Source organism: Melospiza melodia, chromosome 1, assembly GCF_035770615.1.
Source record: "Melospiza melodia melodia isolate bMelMel2 chromosome 1, bMelMel2.pri, whole genome shotgun sequence".
NCBI classification, from domain to species: Eukaryota; Metazoa; Chordata; class Aves; order Passeriformes; family Passerellidae; genus Melospiza; species Melospiza melodia.
In genome coordinates this window covers 168187655-168207181 of record NC_086194.1, presented here as the reverse complement: position 1 = coordinate 168207181, position 19527 = coordinate 168187655, and the positions used below count along the sequence as shown (strand labels likewise).

General features: G+C 43.1%; 1 protein-coding gene across 4 annotated transcripts in view; it reads left to right on the top strand.

Annotated features, from left to right (window-relative positions):
- Positions 1-4530: 4530 nt before the first annotated feature.
- The window catches only part of FAM135B (family with sequence similarity 135 member B), a 206120-nt gene continuing 191123 nt past the window's right edge, over positions 4531-19527 (top strand). For all 4 annotated transcript variants that reach the window (XR_010030331.1, XM_063174595.1, XM_063174586.1 and 1 more), the window contains exon 1: positions 4531-4843. The gene's annotated coding sequence lies outside the window, so the exon portion shown is untranslated. The remainder of the gene's footprint in view (positions 4844-19527) is intronic.

Sequence of the window (19527 nt, the reverse complement as noted above, 5' to 3'; positions counted from 1 at the left end):
GTTGCTCAAGGCCTTTTCCAGCCTGGCTTTGAACACTGCCAGGGTTGTGGCATCCACAACCTCCCTGGTCCAGTGCCTCACCACCCTCACAGCAAAGAATTTTTTCCTAATTTCTAGCCTAGATTTTCTCTCTTTATGCACATTACTCATTGTCCTGCCGCTACAGTTCCTGACAAAGAGTTCCTCTCCTTGTAGGCCCTCTTCATGTAGTGGAAGATTGGTTTGGATTCTCCTCACAACCTTCTCTTCTTCAGGCTGAACAGCCCCAACTTTCTTAGCCTGTCTTCATGGGAGAGGTGCTCCAGTCCTCTTGCCAACTTTGTGGCCTCCTCTGGATGTGCTCCAACTGTTCCATGACCTTCTTATGTTGGGAGCACAGGAACTGTGCTCAGCACTGCAGGTGGGATCTCACAGGAGCAGAGCAGAGGGGCAGAATCTCCTCCTTTGCCCTGATGCCCGCTGTCCTTTGGCTGCTGCTCAGGATTCTGTTGGTTTTTCATCAGCCATCACCCTTAAGTTCTCCTCCTCAGGGCTGCTCAGAATCACTTCTCCACCCAACCTGTGGATGTCTGGGATTGCCATGACCCAGGTGCAGAAGTTTGTATTTTGCTTTGTTGAACCTCATGAGGTTTGCACAGTCCTACTTCTCCAGCCTGTCCAGGTCCTTCTGGATCCTTCCCTTCCCTCCAGGCTGTGGCTGCACCCCAGAGCTTGGTGTGGTGGGTGAATTGGCTGAGGGTGCCTCCATCCCACCGTGCATGTCTCTGATAAAGCTGTTGAACAGCATCAGCCCCAGCAGTGACCCCTGAGGGGCTCCACCCATCCTTGGTTTTCATGTGGAAAATTTGCTGTTGGCCACAACTCTTTGTGTGCATCATTCAGCCAGTTCTTTACCTACCAAGTGCTCCATCCATCAAATCCATGCCTTGCAATATGAAGACAAGAGTGCTGTGTGGGACAGTGTCAAATATCTGCAGAAGTCCAGATGGACGATGTCAGTCACTCTAGTCCATCCACCAACACTGCAGCCCTGTCATAGAAGGTCACCAAATTGCTCAGGCATGAATAGACAGTAAGAAGTTTATAGTTCTAAGCTTATTTCAGTTATTGAAAGAGTTTTTTTATTTAACCGTGCTCTTAGAATTTATACAATTGCTATTACCCTCCAGCACTGGTAGAGTAACAGATTGAAGTGGAGTCTACAACCTGTAGAAATGTTTACCAGCCAACTGTGTGCCCTGCAGCATGGACTGGATGCTCCAGTGAACATCTATTAGTTATCCTGCTACCTAATGGGAATATCTGTTTTTGATTATTATTAAATAACCCAAAGGCTCCACGCAAAGAATCCAGAATATAAATTTTTCTGCCTGTGATGGATATAGGACACTAAGCATGTCCAAGGGTGTCTGTGCCATAGGGATTGCAGCCAGTCTGGGAACATCCAGCAGCTAAACAGGCACTGAGACATCCTCATTGCTGAAACCTCAGGCTGCTGTGGGGCTGAGGTGGCATTTCAGAGATATTTCCAGAAGATATGTTTTGATTTAAAACTTTGTTGATAGGCATCAGGACTCAGATGGCTGGTTTGATGGGATAGTTCTGAACTGGAGTTAGGGATGGGATTAACCTTTGCCTCAGGATGTTGTAGATAAATACAGTTAAGTAAACCCTCATGTTTTCCTAACTACAGGGAGAGAAAAAGAGGCATAAGGGAGAATTTACCTGATTTGCTTTAGAAATCTGTGTTAGGCTAAGTTGATTTGCCTGTTTTTGTATTTAAAGCAAAAAGTTAATGACAGACATGACTAAACATAGGTGCCTGGTACTATCTGAGATGCCCAGAGGGATCTGTAATTCCTTAGCAGATCTGCAAGACGTAGCTTCTATATTTAAAAATTAATGCTGTGCTTAAAAACACAGCCTTTCCTCTCAACTCTGTCAAATACATCTGTGATGTGTCCTTTCTTTATTGAATCATAGCTACTTATGAAATCAGCATGTTTTACATACTGTAACTCCACTTTTCTCCCCAGTGAACAATGCAAGCCATCAATCCTACCATGCAGGACCTTCTTGCATGACTGAGGGAAAATGAAACTATTTTACCTTTTTTTTTCTTTATTTTTTCCCCCTGTGATTTGTTAGACCTTTGTCCTCATGTGGCACAAGTGAAGATGCCCACTCTGCAGGGTACAGACAGAAAGGCATCAAAGCCATTTGTTTTAGTGGACTCTGTGTTCTCCTTTGAGGTGGATTTTTCCTCAGTGTTGCAGGTCAGCCCTAGCAAGAGAGTTAAGGTGGACAATTCCTCAGTGGTGTAACACAGCCACACTGAGCCAAAGGACCTGAAAGGACCTGTAGAGGACAGCTCTCTCCTGCTATTCTCATGTGTCTTCTTGAAATCAGAGATGCAGCTTCCAAAAAAAAAAAAAGCCCCAATAAGCAAACTTGGAAAATACAATCTTGCAAACTGGTTACACACACCTCAGCAGACACATTTTTCAGTACACATCCTGATTTAGCAGAAATAAGATCTGTCTGTGGTCTCAGTGATCTATTCAGCATAACCATGGGCTTTGCTGTCACCTGGTTAATCACGGACTGGGTGATTTAGATGTGCTCACCATCATTACTGCAATGAGATCTTCTTGCCCTGCATTCAAAATTACAGCCAGGAATCTCCTGGGACACATAGGCAGCAAATATTTTTTAGCTCTTGAGAAGGGTTTCAGGGTCCTGTCTAATTTTACATGCATAACATTTTTAAAGATTAAAATAGATAACATATTTCTTATTTCTTTTTAGAGTGCTAGAAAGTCCCTTTGAGTAAGCTATTCCATATAATCTCTGAGCAGACATCAAAATTGTTGCCTAAAAGAAGATTAATTAAAAAATCTTCAGGGATATGGTTTATAAGATACTTGGAGGCTGTGAAATCAGAAGGTACTCCAAGGAGGTCTGACAGTGTAGGCTGGCTGGCACTTTTTCCTCCTCAGTCAGGTAGTTCCAGTTTCTGCCACAGTCATGAGAGATATATAGAAGATGATTTTATATGAACCAGATTATGACTCTGCAAATGAACACAGTGTGGAGACACCGTCTTCTAGAATATCTTGAGAAATGCTGCCAACAGCACAGCATTGAATCATAGAATTGCTTAGGCTTGAAGGGACCTTAAAGAACATTTCATTCCAACCTCCCTGCTAGGGACACCTTCCACTAAACCAGGCTGCTCCAAGCTCCATTCAGCCTGGCCTTGAACATTTCTGGGGCTCCAGCATCCACAGCTTCTCTGGGCAACCTGTTTGAGGGCCTCACTGCCTTCACAGCAAAGAACTTTTCCCTAATATCTAACCCAAATCTACCCTCTTCAGTTTGAAGCCATTCCTCCTTGTCCTGTCACTACCTGCTCTTGTAAAAAACCCTGTCCATCTTTTTTTGAAGGCTCCCATCTTCTATAACCATTTATCCAGGTTTGATACTTTGCCAGGAAATACCATCCAGTTCATTTTCTTGTGCCTCGAGCTCATAGATTGATATCATCTGCAGCATTCAGGTTGCAAGCAGAGATCTGGCAACAGGAAGCAAATCCCTTTAGAAAGTTTCCACCAGTGGTTTTTCTTTTTTTTTTTTTTTTCAGTATTTTCTAGACAGGGTTTCACAATGTCCTGCAAACAGTGCCAGCTCCTGAAAGAACTGTCATGGCTTATGAGCATTACGTAGCTTTGCACTGACATTTTGGGATGGATGTCACATTTGATTGTTGCGACCTTGTGTCTTGTGATGTTCCAGTGCAAAATGAGAGCCTCACAACATGCCTCTTTGATGGATAAATGGCAGCTGAATGCCTTGATTTCACATGTCTCTCTCAGTTAATACCCAGTATTTTGCTCATGTGGCAGTCCATTCACCTGAGGTCTTTTTCCTTCCTTACTTTCAGATCATTAGACAAAGGCAAAGTTCAGCTTGTTTGCTTCATGCATGAAAGAATTAGTGTCCTGTGTCAGTGGGTTCCTTTCTGGAAGGTTTTTTTTCCACTGTTTGGTGGTTAGAGGCAGTTCTCTCTCACACAAGGAATTCACTTCTAGGGCTATTTCTTTATGTAAAGAAACCTTTACATGACAAGACAGTAACTTTTAAGTCTCAATTTAAAGGCAAAGGGTTGGCCTTCAGTTTAAAAAAGAAAAAGTTTAAAATTGCATTACAGCAGCAACTTTGAAAGTCATTCACTTCCCCAGCTTTGCTGTTTTATTCAGTTCTTTATAAAAATGCAAGAACCCCCTAAAAAAAGAAACTTCTTCCTCCTGGAAGCTGGTGTTTGACCTTTGCAGGGCAGCGAGCTCTCTGTCGGCAAGTGCAGCATGCAAACATTTTGGATGCATCACTCCATCTGCTTTCCCAGAGCCCCAAAACCGTGCCAAGGAATGACCTCCATCCTCCTGGCTGCCTCTTTCCCTATGGAGAGGGGCTCTGGGGTGGCGTCCCTGTGCCTGCACGCCGAGGGCTGCTTGGCAGCCATGGGTTGGAGCAGATCTGGGTGCTGGGGCAGCTGTTGCTCTGAGCGGTGCCGCCGCCGAGTTGGGTAACCATGGCAACAGCATCACCGCCAGCATCCTCCTCCTCCTCACTCGGCTCTCCTCCTCCTCGGCATCATCAGGAGCAGCAGCAGCAGCAGCAGCCCTGGCAGGAGCCAGAGCCCGGCAGCCGAGGCTGCAGCCAGCTGCTGCCAGCCCCTTCCCGCACCGGCACCCGGTCACAGCCCCGGCCCCGCTGCTCCCGGCGGCAATAGGGCACAGGGAGCCGAGGGAGCTGCACTGCAGAGGGACCCCAGACCAGCCAGGTAAGAGCTGTGGGGCTGCTCACAAACTCCCCGGGATGGGATCGATGTGCTGTGTGCCTGGCGTGTGTTTGCGTGCGAGGGTTGGCTGCGAGTTTTCCGGCTCGCTCCTTCCAACAGCGGTGTGATGACAATTCCAGGCAAGCATGTTTTCCAGCTCATGTTCCCCATCCCTGCCATACTGTCCCTCTCTCTCTCCTCCACCCAGAGAGAGGAGGAATAATAAATAATGTTCTCAAAGGTTGTTGGAAAAGGGGATGGTGGGGGGGCCCAATGTGAGCAAAGCGGGGAACGGCTGCGCTTCTAAAATAAAAGTGGGCAGCGGCAGCGGAGCAAAGGTTGACGTGGTAATTAATAACCCTTAAAGGAAAAAAATTATGCGACAACGGACTTCTGTCTCTACCCACTCTACAAATAAATCTCTCTCATCATATTCAGCAGAGAGCTGTAAAGCAGAGAGGTATATGAATAGACAAGACTAGAAACCTCACTGGAGTCCACAACTGTCAGAATCACCTTAAGTGCTTTAAAACCAGACTAAATTATTACATTATCAATGCAGTCACACCTGAGAATATATGTATGTATAGAATTGCAAAAATACTGCTCTTAAACCTTTAAACCTCCTAAGAAATAAATATAAATAAAATTATCTCAAAGATGTGTGTCTGATGGCCACACTGTAAAAGAAGCTCACTTCATCTGTTGTGAGAAAGCATGTAGTGGGTACATTTCAGAAGGTAGGAAGAATAGTTCTGATCCAAAAGCACATGAGGACAGTCCTTGTCATTTTATAAACAGAAGAGATACAAAGCTGCGGAGTGTCCTTGTGCAGGCAAATAGAAGTGGGTGAGTGCGTATGTCTGAGGAGCACGAAGGGACAATAAGAAGTTTAAGCCAAGTGTTTAAGCTGTGAGTGTTTGCTGTGTAATGACTGCAGAGAGCTCTTTCCACTTCCACAGAACTATTTTTATTTCTTTGTTTGTTTGTTATTGTCAGCAGTAAGGAGAAAGAGCTCTGACACTGCTGCTGTCTCTGTCTCCTTCTCCAAAACCCTGTTCTTCCTCTCTGGTGTCCCTTGTCCTCCCTAAATCATCCTTGTCTGTGCAACTCTGGAAATGCTTCATAATTCAGACATGGGGATGGTCTGGGTATGACCCAACACAATTATTGTATACTTGTGTGTATATATATTTATATATGTATATATATATATATATATATATGCATATCCTTGTACATAGGTTAAGAGACACCTGTCTCTCATGTTCAACCTGAATTGAAAATCAGAGTGGTTTTTGGTCCCAGTCCTACATTTTGCTATGTCTGTAGATCCTCCTAAAAACAGCAGGAGCTGGAATATAATTAAAGTTTATAGGTACAGAGCAAAGGGCAGAATTGCAATTACCCACCTTTTCTCTATGTTTACAAACATTCTCCTCCTGCAAGCTACAGAACAAGGAATCTCAGTGGACAGGAGCTCATGTCCAGTTCTTATGTAGAAGTGCTGTAAAAATTACCTGGGAATTATTTCCCATCCCGAGAGAAATTGATAAGGTAAAGGATAGAAAAACAAAATATAGGCAGCTATTTGGAATCAGTGCTTCAATCTGAAAAATAATTTCTTGAGGAACTTGACCTTATCACAACAGGTCTTCTCTACAAGGGGCTCTTTGATTTGTGGTAATGACAGTGCTCACAGACACCAAGTTTAACTGAAGAGGAGGATTTTGGATACTTACATTAATTAAACTAAAGCACTGTAGGGCTGCAGTCCTTAAGAGTCTGGGCATATTACATGGTGTATTTCTGCATGAGATTTGGTGTTTGCTTCAAATTCAGAGAATATTTAGGTCTTGAGACTCCTTTGTAGTAACAGAGAGGGAATAAAAGTGTCTGTCAAAATGTAAAAAGAGTGCAAACCTGCTCATGTGTCTGACACTCAGACACCAGTGACAGAGCCACAATAAATCCTGTTTACATGTGTTGCAGAGATGTACAGTGCATAATCCAGGGGCAGCTCGGTGAGGCACAGAGCAGTGACCCTCCCATCAGCACAAGCAGATGATTGAAGGTCAGAGGGCTCTGGGTATTGCACATTAACACTCTGCAAGTATTCCTGCACAGTCCTGCTGGAGGTGGGCAGGTGATTATGGAGGAGCCAGAGTTCATACATGGACTTTTGATTGCTACAGGGCTGAAAACTTCTGTTAGAAATGACACTGGGTAAGGCAGGGAGGATTGATGTTTTCATGAGCACTGAGAAATCCTCTGTGGAGGGCTGTTCATGGAAAGTCAGGGCACTGAGGCTGATATCAGGGGAAACAGCAAGGATGTTCCCCACCTCAGATATCCAGTATTTAATTCTCAGTGTCCCCTAGTCCTGCAGCTCTTTCCATTCCTTGACCTGGAAAGCTTAGGAAAGATTTTTTTTCATTTTGCCTTATGTTTTTCTCTATTATATTTTATTTTATGACTTTAGTAATGACAGGAACACAGTCTTTCTTTTGTTTTGTGCATGGCTGTTAAGAGCTGCGCCCTCACTGCTCACTTATTGTTCACTAGCACTGTTCCAAGGGGAAAAAATGTGTATCTCATGATATAACTAAGCATCTTTCATAATCTTGCTTGATAATTTTCATTAGTCACCCACTGTGGCTCTCAGAGCTCAGACCAAAAGAAGATTTATATAGTAGCATGTTGTTCTAAAGTCAGCATTTGCCAACAGGTTGAGGCAGGTATTTTGGAAATGCTGCAGCCAGGGTTTGGGTATTTTTTGTTGATATTGTTTTTTGTTGTTGTTATTAGTTTAGGTTTTGCTTGGTTTTTATTTTTTTTTTAATAAGGAAGATACTTTTTTTCAGATCCTGCCCTGTAGTAAGTTGAAGCAAAATATGATTTGAAGAAAAATGTTTTATCTGTCCTTTAGTTTAACAATGCTATTCATTTTATTTTGAGCCTATGTGTACACTGCTGCTTATTATTCTATTCAATAATCATATTCTGTTATTTTCCCTCTTGCAATATTGTGGGTTTTTTTCCTTTACACTCTATTGTGATTGGCTAGGTTCACTGTTTAATGAGACAGACACTTAACTATGGAAAAGTTTTCCCAGTGAGGAGGGGAACAATGGGATCTTTGCATTAGAATCTTGACACTGCTCTGTCTGTTTAATTCCCTTAAAATAATGTACCAAATCCATACTTGATACAGAAATAACCTTTTTTTTTTTTTGCCAGTTTTCATCTTCTTGCAGAGTCAGACTGGTCTTGGCAAGTTCTCTTAGGTCTAAATGATGCCCATGATGATGCAATGGGAATCTTTGTGCCCACTGAGCAAACACCCCATCAGCACTCAGGAAGGTTTTAATTCCTTTCTGGTCCACTGGCTCAGGTGGTGCAAGCTTTGGGTCTCTTTGCTGGGCTCCATCACTTTCCTTGGTCATGGTTTGAAACCTTCTTCCCCCACTGTTGGGACAATCTGAGTGTGTGTGCTTCCCCCAGCACAGCTCTGACAGAATTGTGTCCACGAGCACAAACAGTGCAGGTGTCTCACTTTGTGTGTGTTTCTTCAGGCCTCCCCTGTACCCAGCTCCCTCCCTGGCATGCTGGTAGTGCCTGACATGCTGCAGCAACCTCAGGGCCTGTGATGCAGCATGACCTCTGCTAACTCTGCTCCAGGAGGGAGTGAAACCACCTGGGCAGTTGTGGCTGCTGGGCTGATCCTCCTTCAGAAGGTCAGCACCGTGACACGCCTCAGCTCAACTTATTGGGAGAGTGACTCAGAAGCTGGCTTCCTCCAAATGTTCCAAATCCAAGAGGATATGATTTTATTCTCTCTCTAATCCTATTATTAGTGCCTGCAATATTAAGGACTGTGTTATTCAGCAGTTTTATTTCTTCCCCGTTCCACTGCCACAGATGGAGCATGCAAACAAAGTGTAAAAGGAAGAATTTATGAATTTTGTACACTCAGATGCTGCTGACATCCATGTGCTGCCCCATATTGAAAGAGAATACCTTTGGGGGGAAGAGGGAAGAAGCTCTTTCTAGTCCTACTACAAATCTGCCAGAAATCTCATGGCATTTCTGCTTCTCACTTGGGTTCAGACATTCCTTGGTGAATTCTTTCTTTTTGTAGCCCCCACACCTCTGACCCAGGTATGTTTCAGTACTAAGATCATTTTCAGTGGTCACAGAGGGACCCACAAAATTTACTTCTCTTACTGCACATGAGGCACTGCAGGTAAATGCAACATCCTGATATGCTCTTCCTACCTGTTGTCTTTTCTCATCCTTAGGATCATGGGAATAAGACAACATAAGCAGTGTTTGACCTTTTCCTGGTATATATACCCACCTAATGCAAAACTGCAGATATTAAACAACAGATTTGAACTGAAAATGCATAGCAGTGGTGTGACAATAAATTGATGTTTTTGTCTTCTTTGCATGTAAACTTCAGACCCTGGTCACTGGCTTTTGAGGATTCACAGAATGCAGCACAATGACAATTGGGATTTTATTTTTGTAACTTGGCTTGATAGGGACTACCTGTGCTGTTAGGACCCTGATGCCACCTTTTAGCAGCCTGGGGAGGATTAGGCTCTTTTTTGGTCCAGCTAGTTGGGCAAAAAACCTCCCCATTTTATTGCTGTGCAGATCTGCAGGACTGGGAACGAATCTGGTTCTGCACCATCTTCTAATGTGTAATTTCTCTCATTGTTAACATTGCATTTATTTCTGACACTGGCAAGCACAGTCCCATGACCTTTTTACGGCCCTAGAGAATGTAAGTGTTATTTGGAGGATGTGGCTTGAGTGAAATGTTGCTTGTATCATGGTCAATTTGTCAACCCATACTGCCAACACCATTATGGCAGTAGGAAAAGCAATCCTGTTGTTTGAAAATTATTTCTTAAAGAACAGAGCAATAGGACCAGGATTTTCATCCACTGAATCCTGGACAGGAAAGGTGTTTCAATATGAAAACTGACATCTCTGTTAAATTATCTCCTCCTTTCCACTCATAGCCTCTTGCTCTGCTCAGTGGCTTTGACTTGACCTCATTGCAGGGAGATGATGCCTGTAGATGATGTAACCTCATATTCTTGCTAAATATGCCCTTGGCTTGTAAGTGTCAGCTTTGAGGTGTCTACACGAAACCAATGATTTTATTTGCTTTAAAAATTCTCCCATTTGTTTCAGAGGTGATGGGGCAGAATGGGGCAACACCCACTTTTGGGAGATGGCATCTCTTTGTATGCCACTTTTCTGGATTTGTGTGCTCTAAATATAAATTTGGGTTCTTACTGGTATTTCAGTTTCTGTAGAGAGCTCTGGGCTACAGGTTTTGAGCTGGCAGTCTGCCAGTACCTGTAGCAAGTTCTCTCCCTCTGTGTGATTGAGCACCTGAGTGCTGCAGGTACTGGCTCACATCTGCACAGCTCTCCTGCACTGTTAGGGCCCAACTATCCCACGTCACAGGACATGAGCATCTCTGTGGGACAAGGCAGATGGATTTCATTAGAACTGAGCAGTGTCTGCTGCTGCAAGGATCTCTTCTTACAGGCTCTTACAGAGTACACTGCCCTGCATAATAAACCTGTTCTACACCCTGCAGTCTCACAGTGCTATTTATTTTCTTTTCCTGCCTGTCTTGGTTTAAAATCTCAGCTGAAAACTTATCTTTTCTGCCTGTGCCTCAGTGTTTCCTCTCCATTTCCCTCTCCCTTTTCAGCTGTGCTTAGGCTGAGCTGTGTGAGGGTGCAGTTTGCCACAGCAGATATTAGAGGAAATAAAGTCTCATTGTGTGATGTTCTAGAGTGCTTTGCTCCACAGCCACCCAGCCCTTGCACCACTGGAGGCTGTGGGATGTTTGCCACTGACCTCAGGAACAGCAGGAGTCATCCCCGTGCACAAAAGTCCTTTCAGAAGGAAAGATAATGCACAAGGCTGTGAAGAGCTTGTTGTTTGAGAAAGTCTGAGCCCTCTGGGTTGAAAACCTTTTGTTGACTGCCATGGATGGATCAAAGTCAAGCTGCTGCTTCTGCTGTTTTAGCCTGGGATGTCACAACCACCTGAACATCCCTTGTCTTTGCTTGGGGAACCAGGTGGCAAAGTCAGGGGCATTGTGAGACAGAAGATTACAAGGCAGATAGACATTATTTCAGCAAGGCTACTCTTTTGAAAGATGTCCATATGGATGAATGGATGAAATGGAGATGAATAATAATTCCAGAAGGTGATATGAAAAGCCCTTAGATGTGTTATTTCTTTTATGGTGGGGAAGGGAGGAATAGATTTTGGATTGCATCAATTCATTTGGATTGCTTCAATTCTTTTGGATTGCATCAATTCTTTTGTCTGAAGAGGGAAGAAAGATTGTTGGAAAAAAAAAAGAAAAAAAAACAGTGAAAAAAGCTAGTGAAGAATGATCATCAGACTTCTGCTAATTTTTAGTAGCATTGTAAATCAGGCCTTGTTTTCTTTAGGTGCCTTGTGTTGGTAGTGGGTGACATTAGTGCTTTATCAAACTTGCTGTGCTGAGGAGCTCATTGGTTTAGTGCAGCTAATAATAATACCCTGATGGAGAAACAGAAGGTGGGCTAGCTCAGCATCAGACATCGGAGTGCAGAAATAGTCTCTGCTAGTTGAACTAAAAATACACACCAGCATAACCCTCTTGCCTACAGCAGCACATGCTGAAGGCACTTTGGACTCTGGCAGTGGGGGGAATGGCTTCCCTTTGTTTTTGGCAGCTGCTGGATCTGCAGTGCCCTGTAGTGATTAATTTGTGTGACTGCCTAATGCTACCTTAGGTGTGCAAGGCCCCTCAGAGCAAGTTAATTAATATCCTTGGAAAGTTAATCATTATCCAGAGTCATAATCAGACTATATAGGGTCAAATGGGCTGCACCAGATGACTTGTTAAGCCAGCTTGTCCCAGGCTGGGACTTTGTGATCATGGAGTCACCCAACGACATGGGAGTGACCAGCAGCAGCGGCTGAGATGTAACCATGGCTACTCTGCTCCACTGCTCCCTGCTCCTGCTTGGGGACAAACAGCAGATGTCAAGATTGCTGCTGAATTATGAGCCCTGGAGTTATTGCTGCACAATGTGGTCAAGGGGATTGATCTGTTTTTTTCCTGCCACCTCCCAGGGTTTACCCAGCCTCTCACTTGGGCTCTGCATGGGTGAAATTCAGTTTAGCATGTACATGTTTCTCTGCTCTGAGCTTCAAAATCTCCATGACAATAAGCTAAAAGTGGCAGAGATGCAGTGGGGATAGGGTACCCTGAAATAGGTTAGTTAGATGAAATTAGGACACATCTAATGCCAGAATCAGCAGTGCAACATAGATCTCTACTGCATTGTCAGATGGTAGATCAAAGGTGAGGAACGCCTTGTAGATGAATCACAGAATCATAGAACAATTTAAGTTGGAAAAGACCTTAAAGCTCATCAAGTCCAACCTCTAACCTAGCACAGCCTGGATGAGGAAAAGTGCTCTCTGAAAAGAGGGAGTTAATTGACTGTGTTGGGCACAAGTGATGAGACATTGTCTCCAGATAAAAGATACAAACACAAAGTGCTGAGACAGTGAAGACAACAAGCAAGTCCTGAATGCTCTAATTTGAAATTTCTGCATTATATGTAATAAAACCCAGCTGTGGTGGGACTCCTTCACTTGTTTGAATACTGAAACCTGTGGCTGGGATGGGAATGGACAAGGATATGGCTGGAGCTACTTTGGTCACCTCACCTGCAGGCAGGAGGAACACAGGGGCTGCATCATCACTCCTGCCTTGCTTCCCTCCAAAGCCAGGTGCCTGGTGTTTGTACAAGCACAGGTGCTTCCCTCAGAGCAGAACCTGTCAGGATATTTCATGAAGAAATGTCAGCTAACAGAAATGGTTTTATAAGATCCAACACAGAGGTAAGCCCTTTCCACAATGCACCTGAGCTTTTTTTGTACTTTTTTTTTTTTTTTTAGTTTTTTTTTTATTACAACCAGGAGATCCAAAGACATCAATCTCCTTTGTGTCTCCTCTGGGACTCTTTGGAGTTTGAGGGTTCAGCTGGAGGCAAAACAGGCAAAGCACAGAGTGTTTTTCTCTTGGAATAGATGTTTCTTGTGTGGGCTTCTCTGAGTTGAGGTTACCTTAATAAAGGGAGCACCAGGAATGACAATCTTCCTTGCCTGTCTTTCTTAGCCAGTCTTTGCTTCTTTCTGGGACTGCTATTGCACTTACTCTCTGATGAAGTGAATGGCAAAAAGCTATTTTTGTTCACAGGGTAGTTTCATAGGACAATTCTGGTTGGGAGGAACATCTATTCCAATCACCTGCTAAAATCAGGGTCAACTGTGGGGTCAGACCAGCCTTCTTAGGGCTTTATCTAGTCCAGCTTTTTATACTTTTATTACAGAAAGTGAATGGCTTCTAAAATTTTCTGAGTTGTAAGGACCAGGGTCATCAGGAGCTTTCAGAGAGAGTTTTGAGAGTGAGGCAGGAGGTCTGGCAGCACCTGTAAAAAGCATTTCCATGAGGAATTCTGACCATGGAGATATCCAGGGGAAACTGACAGCAACTCTGAGAGGAGGGTGGTGTGCAGAGCAGGACAGAGGTGAAGATGAACTTATCAAAAGCCTTCTTGGGCTGTCAAGGGCAGGTTTATTCCTCAGCATAAGTGGCTTCCTCTGGGGATTTGTGGAATACCCACTGCAGGGGGAAGGTGCTGTTTGTAGTGCAGTGGGGCTGGCTTGCCCTGTGTCTGTCCATGGCACATGCCTGTTCTGGGAGATGATGCCTCAGGTCAGTGACTTAATTCTGTCTGCTTTGGAGACCTTTTACCACACCTGAGATAACTCAAGGCTTACAGGATGGCGTTTGGAAGAATCATCTTGTTCAGCAGCAATAATCAGCAATTACTAAGAAAAGATCACCTCACTTAGTCATTTCCCACTGCTCTCATCTTCCCACCAAACACTCTGTTTATAAAAGCTTTTCTTTCAGGACCAGTGCCACTGATAATCAGAACCCTCAGCATCAGGAGCATTTTAAAAAGAGTTTGAGGGCCAATTATATAAATGTTTCCTCTTTTGTAAAACAGCTTGGGACTTGTAAACATATTAAGTCCACATATCTCTAAATAATTCATGATGATGAATTATTTACTTGTGTAAGCTGTGTTTTAAGTAAGGAAATAATTTTTTTCCTTATATGAGTGAAATAAAGATATTTTAGATAATTTTGAAAGAAGTAGCTGCCTTTTCACTCTTTTGCGTTTTTTGTGTTCCAATTGATTTTTCTGATGAATGTGTTCTTCAGGAGTGGCTGATACCAGGTCTGTAGTGTGTGAAGGTGACTTCCTCAGCACCAACACCCACAAAACCTTTCAGCAGAATAAGGCTTATCAGAAATAAAGGACTCCATGTTGTAGATATGTGAAGGGCACATGTTGTGACTTAGAATTTCAGAATCATTGTTTATTTTACAGATGAAATTTAGGATGGCAACTTCAATCTATGTAAAGTAAAGTAAAGGTGAATGCTGTTACTATGGAGTCCTTTATATGACACTTTTGGGTTTGAGCCTTATTTATGAGATTAATTTTATTATATTATTTTTTATTATATTTTTTGTCTCTTTTATATATATGTATATATACATATATAGATCATTCTGTTGCATTTTCTTTTCTCTCCCCTTGCTTTTCCTCCCTCAACAACAGATGATTTTGAAGACAGCATGAATGAAACAAAATGTTGGCATGGTCTAGCTGAATTTCCTGACAAGATAAACATTAAGTTAAATGTGAGACATATGCCTTAGTGTGTGACTGTAATTTTATAGGTTCTTTTATATGTTATGGTTGGCAACAGAATCCCTGTAGCTTATTCTGGCTAGAAAGAACAGTATTTCTTAGTCTTAAGGCAGATACACGATTTAAAAATCTGTGTGTGCTACCAGCTATACCATGTGAGTGCTGAAGTGTATCTGGGTTTAAGCACTGTCCATTCCAGTTCATTTCATAATCAAAGATGGTTATTCAGCCATGGTGCATTTGTGATGGGGATAATGTTCTCATCAGAAATCCTCTTTTCTGCCTTTGTCCCACCTCTGGAGTTAAACTGTCTGGAGGTGATGCCCCTCTGTTTGCTCCCACTGTGGAATGCAGGCTTGCATTGGGTGAGAATATTTCTTCTGATGGCTGCACAGGTACAAAATTAGAGGGATATTGGCTCTAGCTCATCCTGTGAGACTTTAGTTTGTGCAGCCAGACCATCAGAGGATAAATGCTGTGCCCTACGCCAGCCCCTTTAATTTTGGGGACCACTCATATAATCCTGGAGTACTTTGAACTGCAATGAAATTTGCTCATTCCCCCTCACATTTTTACACAAGGATCCCCATGCTGAAATGACATTGATAATTCTTCTATCAGGTAATGTTCAGGCCTAGGAGTGCATTTTGTCTGAGATGCTGATCATGAGGGTAATTTATTTCAGTTTACTTTAGTAGAATCAGCTTCATTCAAAGTAGCCACCATCTTTCTTTTTGTGGACAGGGCAGAGAAGTAGATACTTCTAAGGTGCTACCCAGATAACTCCTTTAAAATGCATGCTTTAGGACAGAAAAATCATGCTCAAGCTTTGCCTTCACTGTCTGAACAGGAGCCTGGGCAAATAGTTGAGGAACAGCCATTTACACTGTCGATGTATGTCCTCTTACCAAGTGTAAACTTATTTATTGTCAGAATATGGACTAGGGGACAGACATCCCGAGCCTTATCCCTCTTTTCCAAACACCCTTCACACTTGTCTTTATGGCATAAGTGATCTTTTGTTTTCAGTCAATCATACACATTCCTACTGCCTTTGCCATTCAGGTTTCCAGTCTGTTCTGGCATTTTGGAGGGCAGGACCACATTTCCTGTGATCTGCCACCGCCTTCCTCTGTGTGATGCCCCACTCTGCACTCCTGGCTGGTTGCTGGACTAGGACAGGGGAAAAATGGTGAAACATTCCCAGCATTGCTTCACATTATGCATACTAAAGGATTTTGGTTCTAAGATATAATCAGGGGATAAATGGCATATTTGGCAAAATGTAGCTTGTTCAGAAGCAGCATTTGGATTTGAAAGATGCAAAGATCCATGAGCCAGCTTGGATAACAGAGGCACTATAACTTAGCCTGGTGCCCAGCTGTAGCAGGACATCACTGGGATGCACAGATGTTGGGAGAAGGGGACTTTAGCCCAAGCAGAGCAGCCTCTGTTCCTTGCTCCTGAGAGAGCTGCTTCAGAGACAGCTCATGCACACCTCTGTAGTGGTTCAGAGATGCAGCACCCTTTGTTTGAAAGAGTAATTTAGCACTATGTGTGGGTGCATTTATGGGAACATACAGATCCTCTTAATGAAATAGGTACTCTTCTGCTATTTGCAGAGGTTATGGTTCACATTAAGAGAAAAAAAACTAAAACAAAACACATTTAGTGGAGGAAATTTCCCTTATTCACCATCAGTTCTTATTTGTACCTTAATAACTTATTCTGTGTGGGGGAAGGAGTTGAAAGCTGGTTTCCAAAAGGATGAAGTGTGTCTGGTACTTAGTAAATCCACAAATTTATGGAAAGAATTGCACCTGAATTCTTACAACTGCTGTTAGAGTGGCAATAAGAGAGGCTGAGGATGTAAGGACACAGAGCTATTGGAAATTGTCCAAAGGAAGGCCATGAAGATGGTGAAGGGCCTGGAGGGGAAGGCACACAAGGAGTAGCTGAGGTCACTTGGCATGTTCAGGCTGAGGAAGAGGAGGCTGAGGGCAGAGACCTCATTGTAGTCCACACCTTCCTCATGAAGGGAGGATGAGGGGCAGGCACTGATCTCTGTGGTGACCAGCAATTACGCTCAAGAGAACAGCATGAAGCTGTCAGAGCAGGTTTGGATATTAGGGAAAGAGTTTTCACCCAGAGGGTGTTTGGGCACTGGAGCAGGCTCCCCAGGGCAGTGGTCACAGCACCAAACCTGACAGAGCTCAAAAAATATTTGGATAATGCTCTCAGTCACATGGTGGGTTTCTTGGGACATCCTATACAGGGCCAGGAGTGGGACTCCATTATCCTTGTGGGTCTCTTTCAACTCAGGACATTCTATGATTCTGTGCTTCTATGACGTTAAGTCATCACTGTCTCCATGAGAACTCTCCTGGAATTCTCCTTTTGTTACTGTAGAGCCTGTACTTCCCATGAGTGTGGTTGCAGATTTATCCTGCCTCACTCACTGCAAGTCTTCCTGACTCTTGCTGAAGTCAAGGAGAGCAGCAGTATACCAGGTAAATACCTAAAGCCTGAAGTGTGTAGAATTGAGGAAAAAAATCCAAGATTCCAAGGAGTAAACCAAGCCCCTGGCCCATGGCTGCCTTCCTCCACTCCACACACAGGCCTGTCACCCTGGATGGTGTTTTTAAGACACAGTCACTGTGCCTCTGTCTGCAGCTGCCAAGTGTCTCACACCAGCATCTCTCACAGCAGCTACTCTCCAGCTGGGAATGTGAGTGCCAGCTCAGCCTGGGGTGCCCTCACCAGCTGTGCCTGGTGCTGCAGAGGCTGTTGAGATGCTGCTGATGCTGACATGTGTGGTTGTAGCCACCATTTAAGTTTGTGACCTTTCTCCAGCCTGTGATTAGACAGTTGCTGCACAACTCTGCTGGTGCCCTGCTCATCCAGTTGTTCCTCTCTGTAGTGGATGATATGTTCTGGAAACGTCCAGAAATTTTCACTTCTGTGTCCTCTTAGATGTGTGAGGGTTCCAGTTGTTGGTTTCTCTGGGTCTGGATTGAAGGCACTTGAGACAGTGATTCAGTGGCTAACAGTGTCTTGTGAGCCATTTTAAGACTAAACTATCCAATTAAGGACTGATACCTGGATTATTTTCCCTTTTAACCAATAACTGATCCCAAAGAACTGCAATGCACGCTTCTCTGCCCAATTACAAAATGCCACCCAAACCCATGGAGAAGAAGGAAGGAGTATGAAGAAGAAACCCAGGGCAACACCCTATATTCTCCATCTTGCTTCTATCCACAACATACTGAAAATCCCAAAAATCTAAATTTCTCACCAAGTGATACACAGACACTGCTGCCGATATGTAAAGAAGACAACTTAAATGGTTTTTTCCTTCCCTCTCCATCATTGTGCGATACTCTACCCAGTGACTCCTGCTCACTTTGTTTCTGTGGTTGCTCTGGTTGGATCAACCACAGAATCCTAGAACAGTTTGAGCCGGAAGGGACCTCAAAGATCTTCTCATTCTGACTCCCCTGCCAGCTTCCATTAGACCAGGTTGCTCAAGATCTGCAGGTCAGGAGGGTGGGTTTTCACCAGGAATCTGAACTAATCATTTAAACATTTTGCTGCTTCAGTCTGTAGCACTGGAACTGCTGAGGTAGAAGACAAACTCCTCCTTTTTAATTTTAAGGGCAATATTTATCTTGGTTTGTTTATGATTATTTGTCAAGTCTCAGCACATCTACTGTAAGCCTCAAATCAGTGTTGAATGTATCCTTTTTTTTCAGATCATTGATTTAATGATCAACAAAGTAATAAAGATGGTAGGAAATGCAGAATTATTATGCTTAGGTGAGACTTGTGGCACCTTGACAAAGCTGCCTGAAAAAAGATGAAATTCTCTGTTGATGAATACAAAGTAGTGTACAATGGAAAGTATTAACTTAAGTGATTCATAGCACTTGCTGGTTTAAAAATAAATTCTGACTACTTGAGAGAAAAGAAAGCCTTCAGAAAACCTTTCTGTGTGTATGGGTACCTTAAGAAATAAAATCTCTTGAGAATAAATAGAATATTTAGTGTATAAGAACTGGGATGAAGATTATTTGTGAATAGAAAAATTAATCATGCCTTTTTGTTTTCTCTACAGTGAAATATTTGGCATTTAAAAATATTTTAACCTCAATTAACATGAACCTGTGGGAAGCATTGATCTAGAATTTGTTTAGGGCAAAATATGGAAATTAAGGGATCCAGTTGGAAAGTTCAGGCCTTGTTTGTTTTAGAACTCTTTTTTAAAATGTCAAAATGTAATTGTTTTAGAAAAAGAAGCTATTTACATTAAAAAAATCTCAAATGAAAAATGTTGATTCACTTAGACACAATGTTTCTGATCCATCAAAATATTTTTATTTCTGTCAAAAAGTTTTGTGGGAAATAGAGGGCTTTCATTTGGAGTCTGAACACAAACACCCACCCACTCACAGCCTGAAGATTTCCTGCTATGGGTCCCATGGGTGTGTTCTCCACAACATTGCAATGCCTCACCAGAAGTGGCCTCTGCTGAAGAGCTGCATTTTAATTTGGTCACTGTCTCCCCAGGGTCCCCATCACAGAGGCTGGAGGCTCCAGAAGGAGGTGACCAGAATTCACACTGGTTTCTGTGCTTTGGATTTGAGTAAAATGAATGTTACTTCAGCCAAGAATTAGGGAAATGCTTAGCTGAAGGGTGAGGTAATAATGTTCTCAATTTCTGTGAAGTTAATGGAAAAACTTCTTGTTGGATGAGGAAGGTTTTCACTCCTGGTTTTGCTATCACCATGTGGCAAGCTGGGAGCAGTTGTGCTCTGCAGAACTAACTGCTGAGTACCGACAATAACAGAAAGTGAA